Raw genomic sequence first — 13,954 nt, forward strand, 5'->3', positions numbered from 1 at the left:
ATGATGGAATGAGTAAGTAAAAGTATGTCCCAAATGTCTGTCTACTGCATGCTAACTAGATTATTTTTTTATGATCAGCTGTAGTATGTGGAATTGAAAAAAGAAAGTATGCAATTTGGAATGCAGCCTTTCTTTCAGTCAGGTACGGTAATCACTAGCACCTGTGGAACACTAGAAGAGTGCTGAGCATGTGGCTGTAGTTAAAGTGATACAGAGTATACAGAGAGTTTAGGGGGTGACACCTCTATTTCTTTCACGAGATTTTCCATAAACAATAACTCAAGTGCAGGCATAAGGAGTGGATTACAGTGAGTGTGCCTCTGCTTAAGCGTCAACTGCTGGCATGTCTCTAGCTAGGTACATTACTGCCAGTCCACAAGCCTTTTCTCTTGCAACATTGAACATCAAAACATGCTGTCTAATGTTAAGAAGTATGTAAGCAGAGCAGCCGGGCAATAGTCGCCAGTATGAGGTCTAATCATATCATGTAAGTGCATAAAGTCATCGATTCTGGAGAATGGTTGTTCAAAATCAATTAATTTCTCCCCACAATCTGCTACTACCTGTCCATAGTGTGTGTGCGCAGAACAAAGATTCTGGTGTTAAAATGGGGTCCTTGCCTAGGCTCTGTAAACTGCTATGTAAACAAAGGAGGCCCACTGTAGTTAACAACATGCCCGTTATAGGCTTAGCTACTTAACTGTTTCACTTAGCTAAGCTGTGTATTAAAACTGAATCTATGCCATTTCCTGCTGCAATATCAACTCTCTCACAGCAGTTTGGACAGATAAAATATAGCAAGGATAGAAAAACAGAGAGGGAATAGAGGAGGAGAGAAAACTAAACATGTTCCACGGAAAAAAACCTGGTCCCACTCAGCTCTGTGGCACTGCGCCCGGTCAACCAGTTTGCCCGCAAAAAGTTAGTTGGGTTCCTGATTTGATTTTCTGTCTCCTGCTCTCTCCCCTTCCCCTCTCTCTTTAAGCATTTCCTGATTTATTAAACACAAAGCCTTTATTCGTATAGTGTGTGTGTTTTGGTAGACCTATTCCTCTTATTCAGATTCATCACATGTGTATTTAATCCATCTTCCCTGTTTCTATCAACACACAGTCACACACACACACACACACACACACACATAGGCACAAACATGCCACATGTTCCTCTCATGTTTCCCTATGCGTGTGTGTCCTTGAGTGATCTCTCTGTATAAAGGTTTTTGTCCTCCGCCCACCGCACATGACACCCTACCCCCCATTCGCCACACCCACGTTCACTATGGCAACGGGTTTTTTTTTTAGTTTTACCACACAGCAGTGATGACTTTGCCAGATGTATATGTGCCTTGCTGCCGTTGGAAATTGTTTCAGTGTGGTTGCCATGGGTACCGAGCTAAATGGAACCACACAATGTGTAATCACGCACTGTACGGATGGAGCATAGCTGTGTGAGTGTGTGGAAACACTGCTATGTGTGTGTGTGTGTGTGTGTGTGTGTGTGTGTGTGTGTCACTGGAGTTTTGAGGTGGCCTTCTCTTCCTGGCAAGAGACTGGGAGACTCATTCACAGACCTAGTCCTTTTAGTGTAAAACAGATTTCATGTCAATTCACTGACGTTCATACGCCTAAGCCCCGACACTTCCCCTTGGCACTATGTGGGAGCGGAAGGGACTGCGTGATAACCCAAACTATGTCCCCTCCAGGCTGTAGTAGAACAATGCAAAGACAAATAAGCGTTGGGCAGAGGGAAAAGGAAGTCTAGGAACTTGTGTGAGTTTTTTTTTGTGTGTGCAGAGCCAATTTAGAGTCTTTCTTTCTTCTTCTTTTTCTTAAAGTAAAGTACAGAACATTGTTTGTTTTCAAATCTGTTTCCAATTAAAGTGCTATACTTATACAATAGTCTCCCTTGTTTGAGCGTGTGTGTGTGCGTGGATTCAATAGACTTAAACATACATTAAAGCGACTCTTACCTTTGGTGCATTTTTACACTTTTTTTGGATTAGGTTAAATTGGTATTAATAAGGTAATTACACTCTAAAATATAAGACAGACCCACCAGGAGTAAAAACAAACAATGATTTCAATCTCATAATATTATGAAAAATATATATAAAATTCAACCAATCAAATCGTTCGGACCGAACGATTTGATTGGCCGACAGACCTGTCTGTTTGCGGTCTGCTTCTGTATTGCGCATTCTCAACTAGAGGGTTTGTTTTGATTCCACAGTAGCGAGTAGCGACCATTGTAGAAAAGGCCCCAACGTTCATAAGTTACTGTGTTGTTAGTTCTTACAGTGTGTTAAAATGTGTTTTGTTCAGTGTGGATAGCAGTCAGTTAGGGCCGTGACGTCAGTCGGACAGAGAGCCTGTTTAGTTTCCGTTCTCTTCTCCCTCGGTCAGATGTGTGAGCGTTGCCGCAGTAAGCGATCATTCCACATGGAAACGTGTTTATCTGAGTTTAAATGTGAATCACCCGTGTGTGAATATGTACATGCAGTCCCGATCGCTGTTATAATATAGTTTGCATGCGATTCGCGGGTCGCAACAGCTGTTGTAACGTCTCCTCACGAGCGGAGTTTAAACCTTTGTTCTTTTCCCGCGATCTATATGCGACTGTGCCTGTGAAAGAAGGAAAATAAAGAGCGGATAAAACCCTACTCCTCCTCTCCTAGCCTCATGCTTATAGTCTGACGCCTTTGGCCATAAGTGGTATTCTGGCCGACACCTCTGAAGTGAAACCAGTGATACAAGCATCCTGAGGGTGTGGGGGCATTGGAGGGAGGCGGGATGGTATGATAGTGCTGTAATTCTCAATTGCACGATGGGTGTGAGTCCCTTTAAGAGATTTTTCAGCTCAAACATTTCAGGTTAACAGTTTAGAAAAAGGGTATACATTAATCAACTGTTACTGGATGCTTGGTTAAATAAGCATCAACTAAGCAATAACCTACTGTTAATAACTACTTAGTAAATGTGCATTAATTAACTAAGCATTAACTAATGCTTATCTAAGCATTGGTTAACTGAGCATAGTTAATATTTATCCAAGCATTGACTTACCATTAATAACTAAGCATTAACTAACAGTTAATTAATATACCCTCATTGTAAAGTGTAACCATTTTCAGCGATACAAGTAAATCACAGACAAAAAGATCTGTCTTTTTGTACCACGTCAGACGATAGTCAAAAGCCATTGTGTAGCTTTCCTCAGGCTACAACCTTTCAACAAGGCAGTTTGTCACTGTGTATGTTAGCTGTCCAGGTGGTAGCTGTCTGGGCATGTGGCTTGTCTATATGATGGTTTCCTTTTTCAGGTTTGAGTGAAACCAGAAATGCTTAAAGTATTTAAAGGAAGGGAAAGTTGAGTTGTTATGCAACGCAGCAAAAAGGAAGGCTTATAGTATACACTCACCCACCACAGCGGGCTTATGTTGGAAGACAGTTTTTAGACTTCAGTTTGAGTTGTAACTTATTCTCTGCATAACAATCATGTGCTTCTTAAGTATGCATTATCTAATTGAAAATAGTTTTTATTTGTATTTTCTTTTGAGAATAACCAAATACAGCTTAAGCAACAATAGAGTTCAACCAAGGAAAAACAGTAAAGTAAATGCAACAAGCCTTTGCTACATACAGTCCTTTTTCATTATATATCCTTCATTCATAAACCCCTCAACTAAAACTCTCTTCACATGTATTTCCCAGCCGAATATGTTACACTTCCTAGACTTGAATATGTTTCATATGTTAAATAAAACATTAGCAGGTACATAGCTAGGCCTGCTAAAGTCAATTTTTCGCAATTTTTCTTCCAAGGTCCATGTTGGAATATCATTATCTACAATAAATCTTAAAAGAGAAAAATAGCATTGTGCAGATTAAAGCTAGCAGCCCTGTTTTAGACTCAGGCTTAGAAGTTGATCTTGAATGCCAATTCTCCACTGTTTGTCCTCTCTCATGTCAAAGCAAAACCTATTATTTGATCATCATAGCTTGTTCAAATAACTTATTATATACTTACTTAGGTTTAATACATTAAAAAAATCTGAACAGTTTTATGTTAACAAACAATGTCCTTTCAGGGCTAACTAGCTACGACAGCTTTGTCATTTTTGAGTGGGTGAATGTGCCACTGTTTTCACTGTAAACTGAATGTGTGCAGCAGAGCCAGACTGGAAAGATTGACAGGCATAGCAACAGTAACTAAGGGGTATAAGTTCTTAGTATTACCGCAAGGGGTTGGTCCTTTTGAAAGGGAGTTCTATCAGGAAGACGCTCTCTGTCCCTCCTCTTCCCTCACTCTGTCAGCTCACTATGGGCGTTTACCTTTCACTTCAACCTGATTCAGACTTAACACCACCTCCTCCCCCCCCCCCCCCTCTGTCGTTTTAGTCAAACTATGCAAACCCTCAAGTAACCCCATAGCCCAGTTCTTAGATAGATAGATAGATAGATAGATAGATAGATAGATAGATAGATAGATAGATAGATAGATAGATAGATAGATAGATAGATAGATAGATAGATAGATAGATAGATAGATAGATAGATAGATAGATAGATAGATATATGTAACAAGTAGCTAAGAAATTCACATGTGCGGTCTCTTGCTTTCTATACCTTAGTGTACATTATATACTGTACGGCCTATGTTTAGTCAAAACTACAACTCCCCTAAGACTTCTTCATGAATCCAGATGTGACCACCCAGAGCCGCAGGACAATACCAACAGTGTGTTTTGAGAGACCCGCGTTTTTTTTTTGTCCAAATGCATGGAAAAGAGTTGTAACAGGAAAAACATTGGAGTCGAGCCTGGAAAATAAGAGTTTGGATATGTAGTGGGAATGTCAGAGTTTTAGAACCTACTAGGGATAAGTGACACCAACTGTACATCAACGAGTGGTATTTATCAGACTGGTATAACTGCAACTTTAACTCATCCTCATGTCAACTGAATGACAAAATGTGTTAGAGGTTTGAGGTGAAATCTATGGATGGAAAAGGGGCAATATAGGGCAATGGGCATCTATCATGTCTGTTTCTTTATTTACCTCTGCAAGTGTGAGTGCGTGTGTGTGTGTGTGTGTGTGTGTGTGTGTGTGTGTGTGTGTGTTCACTTCAGGACAGGCATTCAAATGTATGTTTGAGGTTCAGGGTTACGACTTGGGTTAAAGGTTTGTTTTTATGGTTAGGCCAAGGTGCTAGTGGAATGCATTATGTCAATGAATGTCCGTGCAAGTATAGCCTTACAAACGCGCGTGTGTGTGTGTGTGTAGATAATTATGTGTTTTACTATCTGTAATTACTCAAGTCAAGTCTTAGATCTCCTTAAGGCACAGACATAACAGCAGCTCTACACTCTGCATGCTGTATGATTCATAGTCCAACAATGCTGCTAAGTATTATCTAATGTGAGAGAGATCCATTCATAAAAAACACACAGCCCTTATCCCATCTTTATGACAGTCATGTGGATGCTAAACGGACATGTGGGCAGATAGATAAATATGTCAAGGGTTTCTGTGCAGGTAGGAGGGAGAGGCATAATCTAATTTGGCCTTGTGTGACACAGCCGGCCGAGATATACCGTACAGACGCTTTGCACTCTGATTTTAAGCAAAACATTTTTTTTAAATAATAATAATCTTTGTTGCTAAATCTCTCCTCAACTGTTTTCTTTAGTTAGATAAAATGTAGAAAAAAAAGAAAAAAAAAAAACTTTAATTGTCTCATTGGGATGTTATGCAAAACTTGATGGGACTTTGGGAATAAATTAAGATTAACATAACACGTATGCACCCATTTTCAAATATTCAAAGTGGCTATATTGTCTTGCAAATACGAGCCAGAAAGCCCTATACACTTGTTCATAGATGTTTGTTGGTGTATGCTAATGTGGCTATAAAACACTCTCTTTGTGCTGACCTTGAAGGCATTCACAGAGAAAAACTCCTTCATCAAGTGTTTCGAAAGAGAGATTCAGGACACCCCCGAAGAAAATGCATGGCGTTGTTACAGCCTTCTCCATGGCAACCATATGTTATGGTCGCTACTATCTCTCTGCAGTCAAGAAACACAGATTAGAAGAAAAAAAAGAGAACTGGGGAGGTTACGTTGCTATGGAGATGGAGTCTTTGGCCAGTCAAACACAGGGACTGACATTCCGCCCCCTCTTTGCTCTCTCTAGCCCTGCCTCCCTGTGTAACACACTGCCCCCACCGTTACTACTATTGACGTCAGCATATTTCACTTTTCAAGTAAGGATCGCAGAGGAATAGTCTATGCGTCTATGAGGTTTGGTCCCACATTTTTAATTTTTTTACATGTTCCAAAAGGGGCAACACTGAGTCACTCCAATCAGTCCACATGATCCACAAGTTGTACTACCCCCCCCCTCTCTCTGTCTCTCTCTCTCTCTCTCTCTCTGTCTCTCTCTCTCTCTCTCTCTCTCTCTCTACGAAACAGGAACTGTCTAAAAAAACGTTTTTTTTTGTTTGTTTTTTTTAGTCACATCTTGCAGTGAATATCAAGAAAACTCTTCCACTATACAATTATGTAACACATAGAGACATCCCTCTGGTGAACTGGTATTAGAGTTGTAACCTTTTCCAACCTTAGTCATACTATATGCTATTTAACAAGAATGCTGTTCAGGATTTTAGCAGCATGTATGCTACAAAGAGAGGGATTAGCATTAGAACAGGTTCTATGAGGTCAGATGAGGATATGCCACACACAGTTAAACTGTTAAATGTTGCACTGCAGGCAGACAGTAGCTTGGTAGTGTGCATGGTAACACTTTACAATAAGGGTACATTAGTTAATTTTGAGTTAATGCTTAGCATACTAAACATCAACTCATCATTAACTAACCAGTTATGAATGTCAAGGTAATACTAATTAAGCATTTGTTAACTGTTTGCTTAGTTAACATGCTTAAATAAACATGTTAACTTAGCATCGTTAATGTGTCACCAAGCATTACCTTAACGTTAATAACTAAGTATTAAAAGTTAGTTAATGCTTAAAAAGCATTAATGCTTTTAACAATTAATTAATTAACAATTAATGTACCCTTATTGTAAAGTGTTAACGTGTGCACAGTATAAGTTTTCATGGGCAATCTCAGTTCCAAAACATGTTTTCACATAGTTTGTATCACTTTATGATTTTGGAAAAGCTTAGAAGATCAGTCACAGAGGAACTATATATGTGAATGTACAGAAATGCAAATGCGAAACATGTGTTGTGTATTTAGTCTCTTCTCTTCTCATCAAACAAACTATCCTTTTCATTGTGACCCACAGTATTTAAGTAAAATTATCCATGTTCCAGATATGGTCTTGTTTGCTTTGGCCTTTGTATGTAGCTTGGGTGTGTATGTATTTAAAACTCACACTAAAGGCTATAATACAGATACTGATTGCAGTGTTTAAGGTTGGTGCTACGCTTATGTCTGACTGCTGAGTGAGGCCTCTTCATGTCAGTGAAATGTGGAAGTAATTTGGATTAAAAGAGAAAAATGGTGGCCTCTTAATGTGGGTGTCATGGGAGAAAACAAGTGTTATGTGACTACTTGAACTATATCTTATTGTTTGTACTTTGTATTATGGCAATTAGTATGCATTAGAGTAGTGAGCAAGGTGATTGTGTAATGTTTAAAGCACAGTATACAGTTTGTCCATTTGAAATAGCCGCTGTTTTAAATATGGCGGTTGAAAAGTAACGACAAACGAATTGCATAAAAAAAGTGCAGCATGCTGAAACGTTGAAAATAACAGTATAATACAATTTTGGGAAAAACATGTATCTGCTTTCTTGCAGAAAGTTAGATGATAAAATAGACATTTCTCACTCTCATGTCTGCATATTAAATTTGATTTGAAGCTAGAGCCGGCAGCTGGCTAGCTTAGCATTACGCCTAGCCTGGCTGTTTATAGGAATAGCCCACATTTTTAAACTGGCAGGAAACCAGGGAGTGCCTGTGACGGTCACTTATGTATTTGATTCTAAAATGACATAACGTGTAAAAATATATATCGAAACATAACGTGGTAAATAAACAAGTCCCAACAAGCTAACAACGAGCATTTAGTGATGTTGTAAAGTTTATCATTTGACCTGCTCCCCTTGACTACCAGTGTTTGAGCTAAGCTAACCTGGATGAGCGACATTTGCCTATCTCTGCATGAAAAAAAATGCACGCACAGTTACATAAATGATTTATTTTGCCTTTTCTTGGGTCGGAGAGTGAGGCAAAAAGCTAACAAAATTGTGTTTTACTTTTGCTTTAAATAAAACTGTCAAGCAGAACCCCTAAATCTCTACCCAAGAAACAAACAAACGCAGGTGCATCATAGGATCTTAACTTAACTTAATACAATTCATAATGAGGGTGAGGGTACAAATGGTGGATAGGGGGTATCCTCCTTCAAATCAGTATTTCCAAGGTGGAATCTCTGGTGTAGTCCCTCAAAATAACTATATAAAGGTAGAGCGTTGGGTTAGAGAGGCATACATTCTTTCAAAGCTTTATGAGAGAGAGGAGTTACTGTATTGGATAAAATGCCGAAGATGCTCAAGGACGGCTTCCCAGTCTGTTCACCATAAAAGCACATGTTGCTCCAATTTGGAAATGGAATGATTTGGGAACACTAGAGGCTAATACTTCATTAATTATTCGAAGTCAGTCGCAGTATGCACAACACATTATTTTGATCCAAACTGTAGCTTTCTAAATGGTTTTGAGGAAGGCTGTGTTTGTTTACTGCTAGTGTGAGGAATGTATCATGGTTGTGTGGCAAAACTAATGGGACCATCTATGGTGAATGTTGGGAGTCATTGGGACTTTCGTGAGAGCTGGATTGCCTGTGAAACGGGTGATTGAATTTCACTTTGTGATACATAATATATGCTCTCTGCTTTGACACAGGATTAACATAAACAGAGGGGGTAAAAAGGATAATGCCACTGCTATTATGTTCATGTGTAGGTGTGTCATCTTGGTACAGGTACAAAAAGATCAACACGATAACAGTATTATTTGTGGTGGAAGGAGCTGGCTGTATCAAACAGGAATACTCTTTGTGGGCCTTTGAGGTGTTCAATGTTAAGTGTTTAAGCGCCATTGAAATCTAAGGCGTTGTTGTTCAAACATCACAATGGTGAAAAGAATAAAGGAATAAAAAATAACTTGGAATGTGGTTAAACGATTAGGCTTTTTAACACCTCCCAAAGTCAACACAATTGTACCTTTAGCACAATAAGAGGTGGGGGGGGACTATTAAAAAGGGTAAAAACAATGGTTTGGCCAAACAGCCGGCACTCACGAAAGGGAAATAAAGTAGACGGTGAGTCACTCCCTCATGGCTGTGCTCCTCGGTGGGGGAAGAGAGAGAGAGAGAGAGAGAGAGAGAGAGAGAGAGAGAATAAAAAGATGTGGCAGAAGTAGAAAAAAAATATCTCAAAATCATAAGGCTCAAATCTAGATGTGTGCTTCCTGTCCTGACCACACATGACTCATAAAGAGGGTTGTTTATGTGTGCAGCGGAGACGGTTCAGTGCCATGCTCTCTGCACCACAATGTGCAGGCTATGGGCTCTTGCACTACTTTGGTGTCTAAGCTGGCTCTCTTCACTTTTCTTCTTCTATATTGCATTGTTGAGAGGAGCCCGGGACTTAAGAATGCCATTGCCAATGACTGCTGCTGTAATTGTTGTGCATATGACAAATAAATCTCTTGAATCTTGAACCCTAAATCTTAAACAGGCAATAGAGTACACACAATGTGAGAAATGAGCGTGCCCAATGTGCCTTACAAAAACCTTACTAAATACACAAATAAAGCTGATTTACTGGCAACTCCATCTTGTTTTATGCTCTTTTCTCTGTGTGCAGTAGCTGGGAACAGTGGGCAGTCCAGAAAAACACCAATGAGTCTTTGTCCAGACGTTTGGTTTACTGCGGAGAGGAAAAAAACATGCAGACCGCTAGGGCCTGTGTGAAAGGCAGGTATGATGCAGAGGATTGGAATGCGGCAAAATGGGCAAGTCGGTGGGAGTGAGCGGTCATTAGGGATAGAAGGGACGGACTGCTTCAGGAAGGTGGAGGGCTGCTGATAAAAGGTTTCTTTTGAAGGACGGAACCGGGAAGGGCAGGGGAGGTGAAGAAAGTGGTACACAAGTTCTATGGAGGATTTTTCATAATGGTTTTCTTTTTTAAGTTAGCTTTGGGGCAAATCATTATTAAAGGCATGCTCAAAAGGATTATTAATATTATTATTGTATTTTGCTTTGTTTTTAATTTATTTTGCGCTAGCGGGATGTTTGTGGGTGTCAACCTTTGGTCAGTGCTGGTGGGTGGTGTTGAACCCCTCAACCAATAACAACACAGGGGGTTCTAGTCAGGGTAAACCGTTACTAACAGGGATAGCTTTCGTAGGTTATCTAGCTAACACCGATATTATCTTTATATATTTGATATTATATATTCTTTATTTAGGGTATGTTAGGAAAGGGTATCTAAATAAAGGGGGCCCACCATAGCTAACAGCATGCCTGTTTAACAGAACCTAGGCTGCGTATTAACTCTTTTTTTCAGCGCACATACAGTACAGACAGGTAGCATATTGTGAGAAGAAATTCACTGATTTTGACTAAAAGTAATTTTGACAAGAAGTGTTCTCCAAAGTTGCTGACTGCACCTTTAACTCTTCAAGGAAGGGCGTTATTGCATTTGCCCTTAAAATCATGGGCGTTAGGGGGCGCTACAGAGGGCCATTAATTCAGAGGCAAGGAGGAGTAGGGAGCCCCTCACAAACTGTCTCTCATGGTAGTGAATAAAAGCCTGGGTTATGGGCAAGCAGTAGGAGTGGAATGAAGAGAAAGTGCAATAAAAAAGAGGAGGGTAAGTGGCCAAACAAGAGCTTCAGTGTGGAGCGAGAGACAGATTTATGGGTTTCAGGCAAGAATGCGAGGTGTCCAATTCCTCACTTGTCTTCTGTCCACACACAAACCCGTAATAATCCTGCTCTAAGACTGGGGGTGAACAGGAGGTATTTTAACCCCCCAGCAGGATTGATAGCCGTACAACCTTTCATCCTCATAGGGTCATGGCTTTGGATTTTTTAATAAGGAAAAGGAAGAAAAAAAATAAACGGTACCAGAGAACTGTGGGTGTTCCTCTAAATGATGGAATGGTTTTGCTGGTAGAAAACTCAGCTTGCTGGACACTGGACAGCACTCACACCCATGGTTGGCTCGGGATAAAATGTGCTTTTTTGTACTATTTATAGTCAATAGAATTAGTCCTAGGGTGCTGAATGTGAGAAATCTGGTCTTGCTTCTTTGTTACGTTAAGATGTTTATGAAATAAAGATATGTAAGTTGTAAACTACATTTACTTTGTTAACCTTTAAACATTCATTTAATTATATATAATTACATCCATTCCTTCTTTACTATTCTATGTTAATATTCCTAAATGTTTACTTGTAGTGAACTACCACACCTGGTGTGTGTGTGTGTGTGTGTGTGGTCGGTCGGTCACATCCAGGTGAAAATGAAACACGTCAACACACAAGTGATCATTCTTTTCTTTGGCAATGAATGGGATGATAGAGATGCTACTACATTTACATTTGTCGGCCAACAGGTTGAACAGCCTGCCTGAACTGGGTCAACACTGGATTAACAATGGCAGAATGTGTGTGTGTGTGTGTGTGTGTGTTGATGGTAAAAGTCATTCTCCGTTTGAGATTCAGAAAGATGATAATTGTTCTCATTCTGCTTATAAGAGTATCAACATTCAAGACAAGATGAGCATACATTTTCTGTCTCCCCAGAGTTCATTTGTTGATACTAGGTTCATCTGTTCAGTGCCGGTTTATGGAAGGGGATCGGAATTTTGTCTGGAGATTTCTAACAGTCAACATCACCACAGGCAGTGAGAGTTTGAGGGGGGGAAACCAGGCCAAAAGGATTCATTTGACAGGCCCCAGAAAGAGGCTGGGTTTAGTTGTGTAACAAAATTATGCAACTCTCATGACTTGACATTCTGCCGTAATATCCCAAAAATGTTGATTATCAAGGGACACCATATTCCAACTGGATCAAAATACTCCTCATGAACGGTTAATTTGCATTCAGTTTATAAAATTTCCAAAGTTAATTGTTGATTCCACAACAATAACTATAGGCATGTGCCAAGATAATGTACTCAATAGATTAATTCAATGTGTGTGTGTGCGTGCTTGTGTGTGCATGTGTGCGTGTGCATGCGCGTGTGTGTGTGTGCCCGAACTGTTTGTCTGAACGATCACATGGATACTGCTGACACTTCAGCACCTTTTGTGTTCTCTCTAGAGACAGTCTCAACTATTGATACTGGTGTATACCTGGTCGGTCTGTTTTAACAGTGTCACACCCAGCTATCAACACATAAAAAAGTCTTTCACAACTAAGAATTTAAACCTTATCTCACAAATACTAGGGTTTGGTTAGACGAAGGTCACACCCCAGTAAAGGTGTTGCAACAGCGTTTGGGGGTTATCAAGTGTTCTTAGTAGTTTTTTCTCTTTTTGCTCAACTGTGTTACTTTGTACATTGTATTGTCAATGCAATGCGCTTGTTATCACTAGTATTGTTTCACCGTCATTTGATTTGCACCCACTGTATTTTGTCATTTTCATCTCACTTTTCAAACCAGATTTGTATCTGAATCAAAAGTGTATCAGGCAATATTCACAGCCCACCCCAGGATGTCTGTCCAATGCCAACATTCAGTGCAACTTCTAGAAGTGGTGTGTGTGTGTGTGTGTGCCTTTTTAAATGTCTCATCACAGAAGACGTGCTATTAATGTTGACTTCACTATACAACTGTGATTGAACTTGTTTCAGGGATTAGCAGAATAATCCAATATGATATATTCCATTTTGAAAGACTACTGGGGGTCTGTACATAAAATTCAAAAATCCCACAATCCCTTTTAATATATGAGGGGAAAAGTCTGTGTGTGCTCTCCATCTGCAGTAACTACGTACAGATATCTCTTTTGCACATTGCTTACTTTATAAGTCAGTTAACGTATGTGTATCTTTCTCTTTTCTTCATCTTTCCTCAGGTCTGCTCAAAGGGAGAACAGTATACTGAATGTGAAGACTGGGATTGTGACGCCAGCCAGAGGAAAATGATACAAAGTCCATGGAGGCATTTGTGCTTTGTACTAGAATTAGAGGATAGAGAACACTAAATCTTGTACTGAAGATGTTCCCTTTGTCCTTAATGTAACTCTTATGGATGAGGGAGTTTTGATTTGTATATTTATTTTATGTTCATGTTACAAATAATTATGTAGTTGTCTGCTAATCAGTCCTGTTTACTCAAAAGGGGACATTGTGTTCTTAAACAGACATTAAATGCTGTATTGTTTATTGTATTGCGTATAGTTGTTTTATGACCAGTTTCCTCTTCAGAGAAGTCGACCTTGGTCCAATAAACATTTTCTCTGCTTTAATAGGTAGAGACATTATGTTATTCACCAGTATTAACACCCTACTCCACCCCTTCCGACTCCACCTTCTTATATGGTCTCTGGTCAATCTCTTCTCCACATTGTACTGACTGAGCTGCTCCAGGATTGGTCTTGCGCAATTTCTTGTCACCAAAACTGTCATTTGCAACTGCAGCAACTATTTCCCATTTAAATTACAATCATAGTTAAAGATTATTTTTGCATTTTGCATGCTTTATTGATAGTGCAGAGAGACACAGGTGAAATGGGGCAGAGAGGGGAGTGACATGCAGAGAACGACCGCGTGCGGGAATCGAACCCGGGTCTGCTGCTGGGCCCGGCCCAGGGGGGGGGGGAAGCCCTACCAACTGAGCTAAGGGCGCCCCATCAGAGTTCAATCCACTGGACTTTATGGTTCTGTGGAAGAAACTTAAG

The 13,954-nt window shown here is 39.9% G+C and overlaps 1 long non-coding RNA gene across 2 annotated transcripts in view; it reads left to right on the forward strand.

Moving 5' to 3' along the window:
- Positions 1-13,563, forward strand: part of LOC307253041 — a 31,939-nt gene extending 18,376 nt beyond the window's left edge. For both annotated transcript variants that reach the window (XR_013844941.1, XR_013844942.1), the window contains exon 4: positions 13,130-13,563. This is a non-coding gene — a long non-coding RNA (uncharacterized lncRNA). The remainder of the gene's footprint in view (positions 1-13,129) is intronic.
- Positions 13,564-13,954: the final 391 nt, after the last annotated feature.

This window comes from Ammodytes marinus (genome assembly GCF_949987685.1).
Source record: "Ammodytes marinus genome assembly, chromosome: 7".
Lineage (NCBI taxonomy): Eukaryota > Metazoa > Chordata > Actinopteri > Uranoscopiformes > Ammodytidae > Ammodytes > Ammodytes marinus.